The following is a 17,215-nucleotide window of genomic DNA, read 5'->3' on the forward strand; positions in this document are numbered from 1 at the left end:
CTGACTCATAAGACAATGATGCTCGAGTTTTTTTGAAATCTTTAGTGACGACGGGGAATTAGGAAGCAAGGGCTTGAACTGGAATTTGGGATTATGCAAAATGTTCTAAAATGACACAAAAACTCGAGTCGTATCACACTGAAGGACTCTATTGAACCCTGGGATCTCATTGCTTGGTGTCATTCTTTGTCTTCGTTCATATCTATGCAAACTTATACCTTTGTGGATGGGACTTCCATTTAGTATTGGGCTTGGTGTTGATATCAATCTTATCATGCAACCTTGCTGACTTGAGCCGTGACTATTAGCCTACATATATTGGGCCTGCAAAGCTTGACTTATCTGAGGTGTTTTGACCTCATGCAAAAAGCCATCTGTTTTCCAAATTTGTAATTAAAGTCTATCAATTTGTTTTCTAGTTCAATAAACTTTTAGCCCTAGGATTTATTATATTCAAGTATCATGATTAGTTTTGTACTTGATTCATGCATTTTTTTAGGAGCGTCATTATTGGAATTCATAGATAGCATGGCTCCTTGATGAATTTTTAGTTATGCTTATCCTGTACTTTCTTTAATACAAAACTTAAATACTATTAGAAAATGATAATGTTTGGAATTTTCATACTTTATATTGATTTTGATTTTGACTTTCTAATGATAATGTTCCCTTTGTTAAGTTTCAACAAATACCAGGTGTTTCCTTATTCACTTTCACTTGGTTTTTTTAGTTTTATTATTTGGATAAATTTGTGCTTGTAGATCAAGATCCAAAATATATAAAAAGAAAAGGAAATTTCTTTATGTAGCAGTTATTATTCTGTATTTAAACATTGGCTTTTTCCACAATAACATCCTTTTTTGGAATGATTGAAGGGCAACTCAGCATCCACAACTTTATCTTTTTACTTTTGAATTTAAAACTTTAACCATTTGTTTGCATCAAAACTATGTGATTCCATGCCAATTCAACCATCATGAAAAATATGTTTTGCTGTTTGTACCAAATTAATTGGCTTTTGATTAGATTGAATTGATATACACTAGCTATTGAGGAACTATTTCTTTTAGAAAAATTTCATTTCAAGCCACAGATACATCAACTCATTAGAACAATGGATGTTGATATAATACATCAATATGCTTGATATTGATTTTCTTAAATTATGTTGCTATTATACTCATCTTGACAACCCAGAATGAGTTTAGACGAGCTTTCATGTACAAATACAACCCCCTCTGTCTTTCTTAAGGGGGGTTGACTTGGAGGATGATTTGTGTGGTTTTGGAGTCCTCCGAGAAGCATAAGTGCTTGCACAAGCTAACCACCACCAGTGGTTAGACTTTAGACAAAGGGAATCCATGTAGTAAGTAAAGGAGCGTTTCTTGCGGCTTGTCACTCGCTAACCACTCCCAGCTCCACAAGTTCCCACTCTCATGCTTTTTTTTTTGCTTTTATTCTAAACACTCCTATAAGTTATTCCATAATACAGTTGTCCTATTAGTCTCTTAGTTAGGAGCATCATAAATTTCTTACTAAAATATTAGGAGTTGGGTTCACATTCTATTCAAGAAAAAGGAGAAAAGAGTCTTGAAAGGGAACTCACATGTGCAAACTTGGTGCCGCTCACATATTTAATTAAGGGAAAAGCACAAAAAATGATGCTTTCATTGTAAGAGCCATGAATCTCTCTCTCTCTCTCTCTCTCTCTCTCTCTCTCTCTCCTGTGTGTCTACTTATTATATGTTGGGTAGTAATTTTTGTAGTCATTCATTTTTATTTTTATTTATTTATTTTTGTAGGTTTGAAGGAATGGTCTGATCCACATAATGCCCGTGATGGGAGCTCAAGATAAGCGTGTCCTCTAGGCTCTAGTTAACCAGTTTTTGAAGCTAATGCAACCTCATGGTGGTTTAAGCATCAATTTGAGGACAAAGCCAAGTATACAAGTAAAATTTCAAAATGACTGTTTATTATTCAGTTTGAAAGTTATTAAATCTTGTCCTCTAGGCTCTAGTTAACCAGTTTTTTATAATTGATGAGTTATGATAAATTTAAGAGGGTAGTCATTCGCACAACAAAAAGATTGCTTCATTGTGACTTGGGCATAAGTAAGGTTGCGCGTACATTTGACATCGTCAAACCTTGGAGTGGCAAAGGCCTCATATAATGGGACTGCCCTGATTAATTATGTAATAACACAACCTCAATTAAGTCTTAAGCTATACTTGGATTTTTGCATAACTGACCTCTTGATTGTTACATCTAAAACTTGTACTTGGAAATAGTAAACAAGATGCTAATGAACTATTTTGTAGATGTAATGATGAACCATGGGTTTCATTTGAACATGTACATAGAAGAAGTCACTTGACTCATTTTGTATGGCAACGGGACACTAAGTTCACTAATCACATGGCCAAACTCTCAAGCATGGAGCTCAAGCTTTCAACCAACTTCCAGTCATGAATTGAATCTAACTGAGCTTGTCGGTTGGATTGAATTGCTGCGTAAGTATCTTTCATGTAATCTTTATTAACTTGTTTGAAATTTCTTTTTAATCTTTGTTTATCAAATTTATCAGTTCATAAAATTTATTTGGATCATTAACTCATACTCATTCATCCTAATCATTTGTGCCCTTAAATAAAGTAGTATAAAAAGCCTGTCCCTCGTATACATCTTGACTAAGGGGTGTTTGGCAAATAACTAAAAAAGTCACATTTTTCATTTTCTGAACTTTTGTAGCTGGTGATTTTTTTGCAAAATTATATATATATATTTTTTTTCTTTTCAGCTCCATCTTGTGTAGAAAAATTTTAAAAGTAAAAAATAAAAAAATAAATAAAAAAGCATAAAAAGTCAATTTTGAGGGGTTTTTTTTAAAATTAAAAAAAAAAAATTGGTTCATCTAATCTAGTGCAACCCAAAAGTTTTTAAAAAAGTAAACTTCAGACACCACTAATATATAAAGCAAATGTATTATTTTAATTCTCTCTAACTACGTGATAATTATTAAATTCAATTACAAATTACATGTGCCCATCTCTAGTTAGAGTATAAAGGAAAGCTGATAATAAGAATTTTTGAGTTTTCAATAATAATAATTGAATTAAGTTCTACAAACATGGGTCTCTTTGAGAATTTTACAAATTAAGATTGTATTTGGTTTAAGAATTTGGAGAGAAATTTGAAAAGAAAAAGGAAAAGAAAAATAGTAGATAAAATGTAAATAAAATATAGAGAAAATTAGTGAAACATCCATCTCTAACTTTGTATAGTAGGAGATGTTGAAAATATTTTTTTTATTAGCTAAGGTCCTTCAATTAAATTTTTTTGTGAAAATTGAAATTTCTTTGTATCGGAGTCGAAATTTCTCTCAGTCGAATTTTCTCTATAAAAATATTGAGAGATTTTAACTATTATAAAAATATTATATATTATTTATCTTATAAAATTTTAATATCAGAAATTTTTTTAAAAATTCTTTTAAAATATATTTATATTTTACTTAATCTCATATATATATATATATATATATATATATTGTTTCAACAATGATTCATCCCCCTTTTCCCTCACCCCCTTTGACCCCCTCTCTCTCATTGGTTATATTTTCTTTTTCTTTTCTTTTTTTTTTTCTACTTCTCCAATCACCACCCGCCACGTAACAAAGAGGGTGAAGGAATGACCCCCAAAAGGGGTCCCAGCATTATTCATATTTTGTTTTTACACCTCTCCAAATCCAGTAGCGTGTGCGTGTCAGGTAGGAAATGAAGAGTGGGGGCCATGATTTCGTGTAGGCGAGTCCATTAGAAGGAGGTGGACCTCAGAGGATCACAGAGTGTCACGTGGTGAAGCGTGGAAGGAATAAAAAGTCTTCAATAGCCCAAGAAACCCCCATTAAGACTCGGCACGTGCTCACCATTGATGTTTGAGCCCTCGTGGATTCAAGTGGACTACGACTGTACAGGTGTCCTACTCTCAACGGTGACTTTTCCGGTCCTTTTTTGACTTGAGCTTCTGCACGTGATGCATAGTTTGTATTTGACCCAAGTATTTAGTTTCAATTTTTTAAATTTAATTTTTTGTAAATTTAATTTTTTATTTTTTTGTACTTTTTTTTATTTTTAATGATTATTTTTAAAATTTTAAGTATTTTCTTTAAAATTTTGTTTACATGCATCTTATTTAAATATATCTAAAATATAAATATTTGTAAAAAAATATTTTAACAAAGAAAAATGCTTGGGAGCACTAATTAGTGCTCCCACTAATTAGGTGGCAGTGGGTCCCGCCATTAATGATGTGATGTTTTGGTCTTGGAGTTGTGCTTTTTTTTTTTTACTTTTTTAATGCATTAGTGCTATTAGTGGTGATGTTTTTGGTGGGATGAATCATTGTTGTTTAACAAATTAATAAATACACAAGAATGCAAAAAAAAAGTATTATTTTTGGTATTTAGTGAAATTTTTTTAAAAAAATTTATGAATATTATACTTTTTAAGTGCATTTATGTTAGGTGTATCTAGAATTTTTTTAAAAAAATTGTTTAAAACATTAAAAAAATTAGTAAAAAAAAAAAGACAAAAAATTTTAATTTTCTGAAAAGTGAATCCTGAATTATGAAACCAAACAGTTGATTAATTTCAATTTTCTGGATTTACTTTTTAGAAAACTAGAATTTTTTTTATTTTTCATATATTTTTTTTTTGTTTTTATTTAATTTTTTAAATATATTAAGTAATTATTTTAATTTTTAGATGTACTAAACATAAATATACTTAAAAAATATAATATTTGTAAATTTTTTTTAAAAAAAAAAAACTCATTAAATACCAAAAATACAAAAAAAAAAAAAAGAAAATTCAATACATTTTTATATTCTTGTGTATTTATTGTTTTTCTACAAATATTTTATTTTTTAGATATATCTAAGTAAGGTGCATCTAAAAAAAAATTTACTTAAAATTTTAAAAATATTCACTAAAAATAAAGAATACTAAAAAATAGAAACCAAACAAGGTTAGTATTCAAGAGACTATACAATGTTAGAGATACCTCTTTATATAAAAATGAAAATAAAAAAAATTGAATTGTTATTCACATTTCATTTTGAAGTTGTTTGGAATTATTTAAATAAGTGTATTTTTTATTTTTTTTATAAAATATATATATATATATATATAATATGGATATTTACCAATAAATCTCATCTCACAAACAAGTACTCCCCAATTAATCCCAAGTTTTTTCTATTGACTGTTAAGTCCTATTAATGAAAAGTTTCTTTCCGTGTGCTCCTATTTTTTATTTTGGTATTGTTTTGGTGGACATCTATATCCTTTTATTAATGTGATAGGTATGATGTGATACTCTAATATGACATGTATTAATGTGACACTTCAAAAAAATTAAAAATTCCTTAGTGTATTTTTTTTTCTAAATGTGACAACGTAACGGGTATAATGTGACACTCCAAAACTTTTACTCTAAAAAAATTAAAAACTTTTTAGTGTATTTTTTTTCAAATGTGACAACGTGGCGAATGTGATATGACACTTCAAAAAAAATAAATATTTCTCAGTATACTTTTCTTAAACATGGCAACGTAACAGATATGATATGACACTCTAAAAAAAATTAAAAATTCCTTAGTGTATTTTTTTCCAAACGTAACATGTGATACTCTAACCTAGCGAGTATAATGTGACATTCTAAAAAAATTAAAAACTTGATGTACTTTTTCCAAACGTAACATGTGACACTCCATCCTGGTGGGTATAATATAACACTCTAAAAAAATTGAAAACTCTTTAGTGTATTTTTCTCAAATGTGGCACTCTAACATGGCGGGTATAATGTGACAGTAAAATCGGACAGGTATTAACGTGACACTTTAGCAATGTGACACTTCAAAAAAATTAAAAAGTTCTTAGTGTACTTTTCCTAAATGAAATTGCATGGCACACTTCAAAAAAATAAAAACTCTAGTGTACTTTTTTCAAATGTGACAACGTAGCGAGTATAATATGGCATTCCAAAAAAAATAAAAAAACTCCTTAGTGTATTTTTTCCAAATGTGACATGTAACACTCCAACATGACGGGTATGATATGACACTCTAAAAAAATTAAAAATTATTTAATGTATTTTTCTCAAATGTGACACTCTAACGTGGTGGGTATGATGTGACACTAAAAAACCTCTTTTTTGTACTTTTTTCTAAATGTGACACTTTAATGTAGTGGGTAAATGAGTCATTATACATTCAAAATGATTAAATGAATCACCAAAAAAAAAATATGAAACTATATTGGTTATGAATTTAAAATATTAGACTTATTGGTTAATTTCTTTAAAAAATAAAATAAATGATATGACTAGAAAAGGATAAAAAGATGGAGTAAAAAATATACCCAAACAAGCTCGGGCAACCACTCCCCTACGGTTGAATAGAAGCAATAAAAAGTTAAAAATATAAAATAGTGAGACTTTAATCAATACGAGCTATTTGCTGGTAATTATATGTATATAGAGTATATTTATAAGATTTTGTATTTATGTCATTTAAAAAAATAACAAATAATAATAACGATAATTTTACAGTTCATCTTGTTTCTTTTTCTTATTTTTTTTAGTTTTTATTTTTAATTTAAACAAAAATTCAATGTATGAGGAAAAAACTACTTGGATATTAAAGTGCAATAATAAAAATAATTTTGATTTCTTCTTTCAAGAAATTCCCTGTCATAGTACATATTGTATAGCTTAAATAAAAACCTATACCTACATTTAGATCACTAGTTTTAACAAAAAAATGTTCACAAAGACGAAATAAATGTGTGACGTCTATGGAGGATTTGAAGTATTATTAGATCTATATTTTTACAAGATATGCTAAGAAATAATTTGTGCATTGGAATCTTAAAACATATGAAAACAGTAATTAAATGAAGATTTCTTTAAATTCTTGCATTATGCATTGTATGTTCGTTTTAGGACTTAGGAATTCATCTAGTCCTCGAGTTTGAATTGCTCATACCTAATAGGAGAATATCGAGGCACTGCAAAGCGCGTGCATGCGCACACACACACTGTAAGTTTGTAATTTGAATCATTCTGGGATAGGGAGAAATTAGATTCAAATTCCCATTGGAGAACACTTCTCATGATCTCCAACAAGTTCATGCACATACTAGTAAGAAATCTAACCCTAACCCTAGCTAAAAACTGTGTTTATCAGACATATATCTTTGTTTGACAATTGGTGCAACACTCCAACACTCCTTTCCTTTCAGAATCCTTCCAACACAAATGCGAAAAGATAAGAAAGAGTGTTTTATGTCCAAGGAACGTTGATCAGGAAAAATGTTTTTGTTATACCAAATGCCGGAAAATATGGAAGCCGAAACAAACGGAGATGCTTCCTCTATGCCTAGTGAAACAGATAAACGGATAAACATGATCTATTTAGCAGCATGTAAGGCCAATGGGCTTATTTCATTATTTATTGCAAAGTCCTTAAAACCCACAACTGCAGTGGCACATTTACACTGTCTCTTAGTTAGGACCCCTTCACACACTGTCCCCTTATTTGGGTGACAAGCATTTCATCCATTTTCCTACTCCTTGTCCCTTCTCTGCATATTTTGAAACTGTCTGTGTTTGGTAGCAAGAATTTTTCTATCTTGTTCAAAGATATATGAACTCCCCAATGTTTAGCTTGCACTATTATATATGCTCCTTGATCCTTAGACCTGAGTGTGCTATATATCCTCATGTGCTATATATCCTCATTAATTATTATCAAACTAGGCATATTTATGTCAACAATATAAAAGATGAAGGAAAGAAGTGCTATTCAATGAAGAGACATTAGTTCTATTTCTTTATCCCTCTAACCAAACATGTCTTATTGTAATCTCAAAGGCTTAACTGATAGCAAATTGAGTAGTGATAAGCACCTCGGGAAGTCCATCGACCCTAGGGTCCAAGACTATTAATTATTGGGTATTTGTGAAACGGAAGAATTGCATGTATGGAGGGACTAATTGAGGCACAACCCAAATACTCCTTTGTTACCAAAAATATATATATGTATATAGAAAAAAACTTAATGATTTGTTGAACATAGTATTATTATTATAGGAGTAAAGATATTTTTGATTGGCGAAAGTCATTTGTTGATTTTTTGATTTTTATCCTGAAATCGAACCTCCAACCCCTTCTTTGCAAACACTTAAGTGCTGACTTCATGTCACTAGACCACAAGATTATAGGCCTTTATATACAACATATTTTTTGTATAAAATCTTTATACACAATGATGTGTTTTCTTATGGTCTCTTCATTTCCAATCCAAACAATTAATCTTGTTCTTATAATTTCAACATTGCTATAAATATATCATTTAAAATATATTTTCTGTATAATATTCTTTGTTATATAGCTCATAAACTAGTATTTGGTGGGGGCACAAAATATGTAACCAATGTTTAAGAAAGTAAAGCAAGTTGCAAAGACAAAACCCTCCTCCCAACATATGACAATAATAGGACAAATGGGAGTCATTATCAGAGCCACATGGGTTGGTCTCATGATAATAGTGTGTAGCAAACACATAACCCACCCATTATGTAGCCTTCTTCTCCTTTCTTTTTTAACTTTTTCTTTTTGTTTATTTTAAGATTTCAAACACCATGGAATCTATGCTGTAATGGCTTTGTTATTTTAATCGACAAATTTGTTTTTGTTTTAATTTTAAGTGCAGTGTAGGCCACCTTTCAAATGTTTTACAATCGTTCATTTTGAATATTAAATGGAGTTCACAAGTTAGCTTTAGCATAACCATTTAAAAAATTTTAAAATTAAAAAGACGATTTGATGTATTTGTCACTTTTGATGGTGATGGGTTTTTGGAGTTTTTAGAGAAAAGAACACAGTTAACATGATTGCAGTGGAGTTCCTAACCTAGACATATTTCCTTTTTGCTTCAACTTTACTGCCAAGTGCATTGCATTATTATTGTCCTCCTTAACTTTTTTTAGGCACAATTTAGTATTTGGAGCAGTAATACTATCTACTCAAATTTTTTATTTAAAAATATTAATACGTAATTCAGATTTATTGTACACATCGACCTCATAATATACCCATTCAATCTTCATTATAAATCTAAATTTCAAGTAAAAATCTAAACCAAATTTCTCGATTCTTATACTAGCAGTGTAGTACCAAACAAGAATGTTGACTCAGTGGCCTCTATGGTCATATAAATGTGCACAAAAAAATGAATATGTGATCTAAATTTGTCCTGGGTGTGCTAGGGATCACACTCAAAATGAATCTAAGTTCATATTAATTTTTTGAACAAATTACACGTGCAATCTCTGTAATTTATTTTTTGTGTTAATTTTTTATAATTTTCATTGTATCAATTTTATTTTTGATTTTTCATATTGTGTTATTGTAGCCCAATTAATAACGTTCCTTTAGAAATTTGACTTGAAATTAAGGAAAAAAATAGTTTGTTCACTCTCCTCAAAGTGATTGAACAACTGGTGTGCAATTGAAATAGATTGATCATTATGTTCTTAATTTCTATTCAATTTTTAATAAATATTATCAGTTGTACTAGAACTATTATGGAGAACAATGGTAGAATTTGCCTTCAAACTTTTATTTTTATTTTTTTGTGTGCACATTTTTATGCCTTTTGTTTTCTGTACTATTTTCAATAGTTCATATGACTAGGAAAGAGCAAAAATAAATGTTATTGTCATTCTAAACGTGTCCAGAAAATTGTGGAGATTTGGAAGTTTTCGAAGGTGAGAAGGGAAGTACATCCTGTTTATATGGCATTGGCATTTATTGTAGCTTCTATAAAGTCTTGCTTGTTCAACCATGATCGAGTAGTTACACCTTAGGTTGTAAAAAGTGAGAGGTTAAAAGTTCAAATTGATGGAGCAACGGTAACCCTTCAGTTGTAATCTAATTATACCTTTCAGTTGTGTCAACGGTGACTCTTCACTTGGTTATCATTTTTCAACAACACTTTTTAAAAAATTTTACTTTTTTATTTATCGTCTTTTTTTTGTTTTTACTGAATTTTTTTAATATTTTGAGCAATTTTTTTAATTTTTAAACATACCTAACATACATATACCTAAAAAGTAAAAAAAAATTAAAAAAAAAACCTTTTAAAAATTCACTAAATACCAAAAATACGAAAAAAAAATATGAGAATTCAGTACATTTTTTTGTATTTTTATGTATTTATTAATTTTTAAAAATATATTTTCACAAATTTTTTACTTTTTAGATACATCTAAGTAAGGTGCATCTAAAAAAGTTAAAAAAAAATATTTAAAATTTTAAAAATATTCACTAAAAACAAAAAAAAACACGAAAACCAAAAAACTCAATTTTCAAAAAACTTAATTCAAAAAACTCAAACCAAACACACTGAATGCAGAAAAAAAAAACCATGAGTTCACTACAACAAAAAGTGTATTTAGAGACGAAAACTAATGACGAAAATAAATTTTGTCACGAAAGACGTACCTTTTAATGAAGAAAATAATTTTTCGTCTCCAAATGTACCATTTTTAGAGATAAAAGTAAAATTTCGTCACCAATCTGCATACATAATAAAAAGATTAGGTGACGAAATTATTTTTCGTCATTATTTATTTTTTTGTCACTAAAGATTTTTCCGCTAATTTTTCGAATGGCGCCAAAATTTTCAAACTTTTGGTGAGGAAAAAATTGGTCACCAATAATAAAATTATTAATGACGAATATATTTTCGTCACCAATAATTTTTAATATTTTAATATTATTTCGTGAGAAAACTATTTTCGTGGCTAATAATTTTATCTTTTAGTGAGGAAATAATTTTGTCACCAAATAAATGGTTGAGTTGCTAAAGGTTTTTAGAGGGAAATGAATATATTAGCGCCTTAGATATATCAGTTCTTCTTCTCACACACAGATTTGACCACCAAACCTCACCCTACATGACCTCACCTCAGCGCACACCACCAACGTCGCTCGCCACCGCCACCCCTACAGCCACGACCACCGCCCGTAGATCACCACCGCCACATCCTCACAAGTATTCTCTCACTCTCGGTCTGTCTCTCTCTCACTTACAGTCTGTTTTTCGCTTTGCCTACCTCAGTCATTCTCTCTCCCTCTCTGTCTCCCTTTGTCTTCTCTCACACCTCACGCCTCTGTGTTTCTTCTCTCTTACACCTCACGCCTCTGCCCTCCTCTCTGTTATTGAAGCATCACCGCAAGGGTTAGACGAGCACAACGCAAGGGTTAGACGAGCACACCGTAAGGGTTAGCACCACCGTCGCTTTGTCTCGGGTAGGTATGTCCTCTATTTCGCCCTCTTTCTCTTTCTTTCTCTGTGCGTGTGTGTGTGTCTCTCTCTGTCTTCCTCTCCATGTCTTATTCGATTCGCATATACATTCGCACCCAACCCTAACACTACTAGAGAAATGGGTATATGACATGGAACTTTTAGCGACGGTATATTTTCTGTCACAAAAAGTAACCTTTTGTGACGGTTAATATCCTGTCGCTAATGGTCACTTTTTGCGATGGCAATTCCTGTCTCGAAAAGAGAAAATGATATGTTGGATGGTTTTTGCGATGGCAAACCATTAACTGTCGTAAAAGACCTTTTTTTTTAGACTGCTTTCTATCCCCGTCGCAAAAAGATTTTTTTTGCCACGGCCTTTGTTGTCGTGGCTAATGGACCCAAAAAAAAAACGCTTCTTATTCTTTCTCTCTATCACTCCTGTGTCTCTTTGTCACGCCCTCCTTCTCCTCCGCCCCCCCTCTCTCTTTCTCTCCACCGCCATCGGTACATAAGCACACGACGACCACCGTCATTGATATCACCATTGCAAACCAGCAACCATTCTCTAAAATTGGGGAGACGCAATCGAAGGGGTTTGACATTGAGATCGCTGGCCAAAGTTAGAGGCTAGAATCGACAGAGGCGGCAATTGAGATGCGTAGTAGGGGCGAAATGTAGTGGAGGAATCAAAAACCCTAATTTTATTTCTCTTTTCTCTCTCTCTCTCTCTCTCTCTCTCTCTCTCTCTCTCTCATATATATTATATATATACGTATGTATAAGCAGCTTCAAATCTCTCTCTTTCTTCAATTCAATTTACAAAACATGATGATTTGCTTTGTTTTGCTTTGATTGCTTTCTCAGAACTCAGAAACAAAAATAGAAAGGGTTTTCTTGACAACTCCATTCGATTCATCTGAAATTCTCGTTTTCTATGAAATAGGGTTGTGGAATTCCCTTCTCAATTGGCTCTGCAGGTAATTTACTCCCTTCTGTTCTAATCTTCCATATTTTTTTTTGTCATTCTTCAGATTGTCTCTCTCTTATTTTCTTGGAAATGTTGTTCATGGTTTATTGGGTTCAACCTGGTCTCACGAGGTTTCTTACATGGCCCTTTAGAGTTACACTTATTCATAACAAACACTACAAAAATTCATAACTTCACCTCAAAAAATTCTCAAGTTTCTTATGATAGTGGACTGTACGTGGTAGTATTTCCTTAAGAAAATTGAACAAAATAGGTTACCAAGAAAAAAAAAAAAAAAACTCTATGGAAGAAATACGATTTGTAAATACAACTACTATTGCAGTATTTTTCTAATATGAATTTTGTGATTGGTTTGAAATGAAAGGATTACAAAAGATTGTCATTATGCATGCAACTGAAAGTGAGAGAATTCAAGTTCAAAGTATTATTTGATTTCCTCTTTTTTTTTTTTTTTTTTAAATTACTCTTTGCTCCATAACCTTTGAAATTGAGATCACTCTGAAATTAAGATTTTATATTCAACTCCACAACATCAGCCCCCAAGCAACAGTGTGGCATTGCAAATATGAGATGGGCTTGTTACCAACAAAACAAAGCACCCACGTGCTAATTGTCGCGCGCGAGCAGGCGGGGAGGGGGAGGGGGAATTGAATAGCTATGCCATGTTGTTAGATAATCTTTGAGAAGCAAATTTAATTAGATCAGTTCCACAAGTACAAAGAATAAATTAGAGTAGCAAAATTCTTTTTGGAAGATTTACGATCAATTTGGTTCACTGTAATGGTTCTCTATTTTGGTGTAATGAGAAGAAATGTGGTATGGAAATACTATGGTTGGTTAGTTCTGTTACATTTTCTTTTATGAATTTCATATTGCCTCCAATCTTAACTAAATTAACCAAATGTATTCACTCTCTGCTTAATATGCAGGAAAAGCTTCGGCAGACTCGTGAATTATATGCCTCCTTTAATGCAATGTTGGAGATAAAAGACTTGATGCTAAAGAAGACTTCTTTGTTAAACTCTATAAACCCACCAATTTGTACTCTATCTTCATCCCTATTTCTAGTTTTGCTAGTTACAATTCTTATAGTCTATCCTAGTTCTACTTAAATCTAAACTTTTATATTTTGAAATATCTCTCCACAATTTTAGCTTAAAGTTTTCTCATTCTCTTGTTTCGTCAACTAAATTTGTATTGTCTGCAAATTTTATACACTGGAGATATTCTCTTTGAATGCTCTTTTTAAGTTCATCCATTACTATGTATGTAAGCATGTTGGAAATACTATATTTGTGATATGATATCTATTAAACTATATGACACAAAATAGGTTTCTTTCAAAATGTTTAATAAGTCTACATTTTGTATGTGTATAGGACATTTTTAAAGAGGTCATTGTCAGACGACAACATTCTTTGTGAAAGCAATTCACCCATTGAAGCCACTGATGTTTGACAAAATGAATATCACAATCAGCCTTTGCCTGATAAGACGCAAGGTCTTTCAGAGTCAACTCTAGAAATCTCAACTTGTGAAAGTGAATTATCTTATTCAAGGTGAGCTTACATCACTTTGTTAAATCTGGTACCTGAAGGAGCTTCTTTATCATTTAACTTTGTTCTCTACAAGTGCAATTGGGCTTTCCCATTATTTGATTTACTGTAGCTAATATAATGGCCAAAATTGACCATCTAATTTACATAATTCTTTGAAGAATAAAGTAGAAAGGCTCTAATAAAAATATAATGTTCCAAAGTTGTCAATTTGTCAAAAAAACCAATTTGGACTAGCCAATTGGACTGGATTGGCTCAGATGTGGAGCTCTTAAAGACCAAATGCCCAGGTGACCATAAAGTTGATGAAATTCAGAAAGTGTAGCTGCACTAAAGCTTTAACTTGCTGGATTCATCATGAGTGGACAAATAATCTACCCAGATGATATGAATGATGAATTTGAAACTGTTAAAGTATCATCTAACAAAAACATGTGGATTTTGACCACCATTTAGAATGTCTTTTGAAAATTGAATGAGTAATTTCAAATACCAAATGAGCTTATCATATATGATAAACACTTGAAGCTTGAATATTGTATTGAATACATCTTATATTTAAAACGTCTCTCTAGTATTGTTTTGCATGCATAGCTTGACTCCTCTTGGAAGTTAAAGTCACTGTTTGTGTGTCAATTAGTGTTGAACATGTGGTGTGGTATGCGATATGATGGCCAATTATATCTCACATTGTACACTTATATAATTTAATAATTACAACTGAGAGGGTAATTTATATGAATAAATTGGGCCGAGATTGGATAATGGGCCGCTTTGGGCCGTAGTAAGAAAGGCGGAGTGAAATGGCTTTTTTCATTAGCTCGGTACAAGAAGGCCTTGTTGTTATCTCGGTCGCCACGGCCAAATTGGTTGACCCGGTCGTAATCTTGAACCGAAGTATACTGAGCCCTCTTCAGGACTTGGTTTTAGGTTAGTTCGGCTTAAACTCTTCTATGGATAGCTCGGTCTTGGCATGTGAAGCCGAGGTAGAAGAAAAGCAAGGAAGAGCCGAACTAACAGTTAGATCGGTCACTCCAGGTAGTCTAGCATGGCAATGTTATTTCGGTTGTATGGTAGTCCGGCCATGGTAAAACCATCTCACTTGGTTTAAGCAGTGAGGGGGGTGTTGAAGGATAAGCATTATCCTTCAGGAGTATGAATCCTAGGAGGACTCTACATGGAGGAGTATGAGTCCTACTTGGATTGTGCTACACGGAACCTATAAAAGCTCACCAATATCACCTATGGAGAGGTAACACACAACTTTGATACACAGAGCTTTTTGTCTTTGTCTATTTTTCTAACTTAGGCATCGGAAGGGGTTTCCGGCACACACCCGCCGACTAGCTCACGTTTGTGTTTTCAGGGAGTAAAGCGACGACGTTTGGAGAAGCGCAGACTTGATCAAAAGGATTATACGAGAAGGTTTATTTCTTTCCCGTACAATTGGCGCCGTCTGTAGGAATTCAGACAAGAACAAAACCTCTTGATCAAGCTTTTCCTCTTTAGAAGTAATGGCACACAACGAAGATTTGTCGCAGTCTGCCATCGACGAACAAACACCAGAGGGGGGTGCAAGACACGAAGGCCTACCTTCTATCCCTCCCATGGGGGACTTAGAGCCACAGTGACAAAATCCCAGGAGGGATACAAGGGGGAGGAGGTGGACTAACAGCCCACGTCACTCTCATTCACGAAGTCCTAACAGACAAAGGCGGAGGATTGATCCTCAAGTTCTGGAGGACCGCGTGAAGGAGCAAGATGAATTAATAAGGAAGATGACGGCCAACATGGAGGCCTTGAAGCGCCAGATGAAGGGAAAAGGAGTGGCGACAGGAGAGGGGCGCAAAAACAAAACGCCCCCTCGCCGCTCAGAAGACCGTGGAAGGCATTCCACACCATCACAAGCAGAGAGTAGAAGCCTCAGGACAGGCGATACTCAATCCAGAACCTCCAGAACTCGTTACTCTAGGTCTGAGAGAACGAGATCATTGAGGTCTTACACTGACGGAAGTACCTATCGACCCTCGCGCTCGCACCAGACATCATCCAGGCAGACGGAGTTGCCAAGATCATCCGATTTGCGGATCATGCTAGAAGAAAAGGCACGATGGAAGGAGGATACTAGGGCACGCAACCCTCGCAGGGTATCTGCCCTTCAACGGTTGGCTCCTCGGACACATGGAAGCGTCGAGGTCGGAATGCCGTTAGCACACTCTGCCTACGAACCAACGGACAAAGCATTAGCAAGGCTGCAGACCTCACCGTTTGTCCCGGCAATTGAAAACGCACCCCTACCTTCAGGCTTCCTTCAGCCAAAATTCACCACGTACGAAGGGAAGACGGACCCTTACATACACCTAAGCCACTTCCGCCAATTCCATTTCACAGAGTTCTCCAATTTTGCATACCAGGTTGCGGCTATCCCAGACAGGGTTCGGCCGAATAGTGACAATTTCTGGGCTGTGGTCAAACCCATTGGCCTCAAGATATCAGAAAACAATTGGAGGTGCACCATTGGGTCTTCAGAGCCATCAAATCGATCGATATGCGGCATTTTAAACTGCTCCGGCAAGGTCACCACTGAGTCGGTATAGCCATCCTCTATATCAGGAATAGAGCGGGCCCCTTGAGACTTTTTGAACAATTTCTCAAGCTTGCTCACTTTTAATGCTGTGGGGTCCGTCTCAAACTCAAAGGGGGAGTCTGGTAGGTTGGTGGGTGTTTTAAACAGCTGGGGTAGCACCGGGGGCGGAGCTGGCCTGCCTGGAATGTCCGTATCATCCTGGACGTGGGTTGCCTCCCCGAGTATGGGAACTCTTGGTGGGGGAGGAGCCTGGTGTGAAGTAGATACTCCAGTTTGCTGCTCTAACCTGGCAATTGTCTCTGCCTGTTGGGCTATGACCACAGCCTGTTGCTTGGCGAATTCCGCTTGACGGACAGCATCTTGCTGCATGGCTTTCATACTATCCTGGAGTTGGCGCACCATCTCTTCCAGACCCGACATATTGCCCTGATCTAACTAAGCAATTGGTATACCTGGGTCTGCAGTAGGCTCAGAAATCTCAACCTGGCTGTTCAAAGACCACTGAGCTGGTAGCTGCTGTACTGGTGGTCTGTGCCTGTTCGACCTTTTCACCCTGCCTCTGGTAAAGGAACACTGATTGCCCTTGAACTGAATCTCTAACCCAACAAAGTCTATCAACACAAGTTCGGTGTATCCAGGGAATATTGGGGCCTTCTGAAGCTATGGTTCCAAGACTACCTAGCAAAAGGGAAAACATGCAGCATCTCAGC

General features: G+C 34.0%; 1 long non-coding RNA gene across 1 annotated transcript in view; it reads left to right on the plus strand.

Annotated features, from left to right (window-relative positions):
- Window positions 1-13,156: 13,156 nt before the first annotated feature.
- Window positions 13,157-17,215, plus strand: part of LOC114283386 (uncharacterized) — a 29,354-nt gene continuing 25,295 nt past the window's right edge. Inside the window, exons 1-2 of the long non-coding RNA XR_003636544.2 lie at window positions 13,157-13,403; window positions 13,742-13,921. This is a non-coding gene — a long non-coding RNA (uncharacterized LOC114283386). The remainder of the gene's footprint in view (window positions 13,404-13,741; window positions 13,922-17,215) is intronic.

Source organism: Camellia sinensis, chromosome 13, assembly GCF_055761805.1.
Source record: "Camellia sinensis isolate YWXY chromosome 13, ASM5576180v1, whole genome shotgun sequence".
Lineage (NCBI taxonomy): Eukaryota > Viridiplantae > Streptophyta > Magnoliopsida > Ericales > Theaceae > Camellia > Camellia sinensis.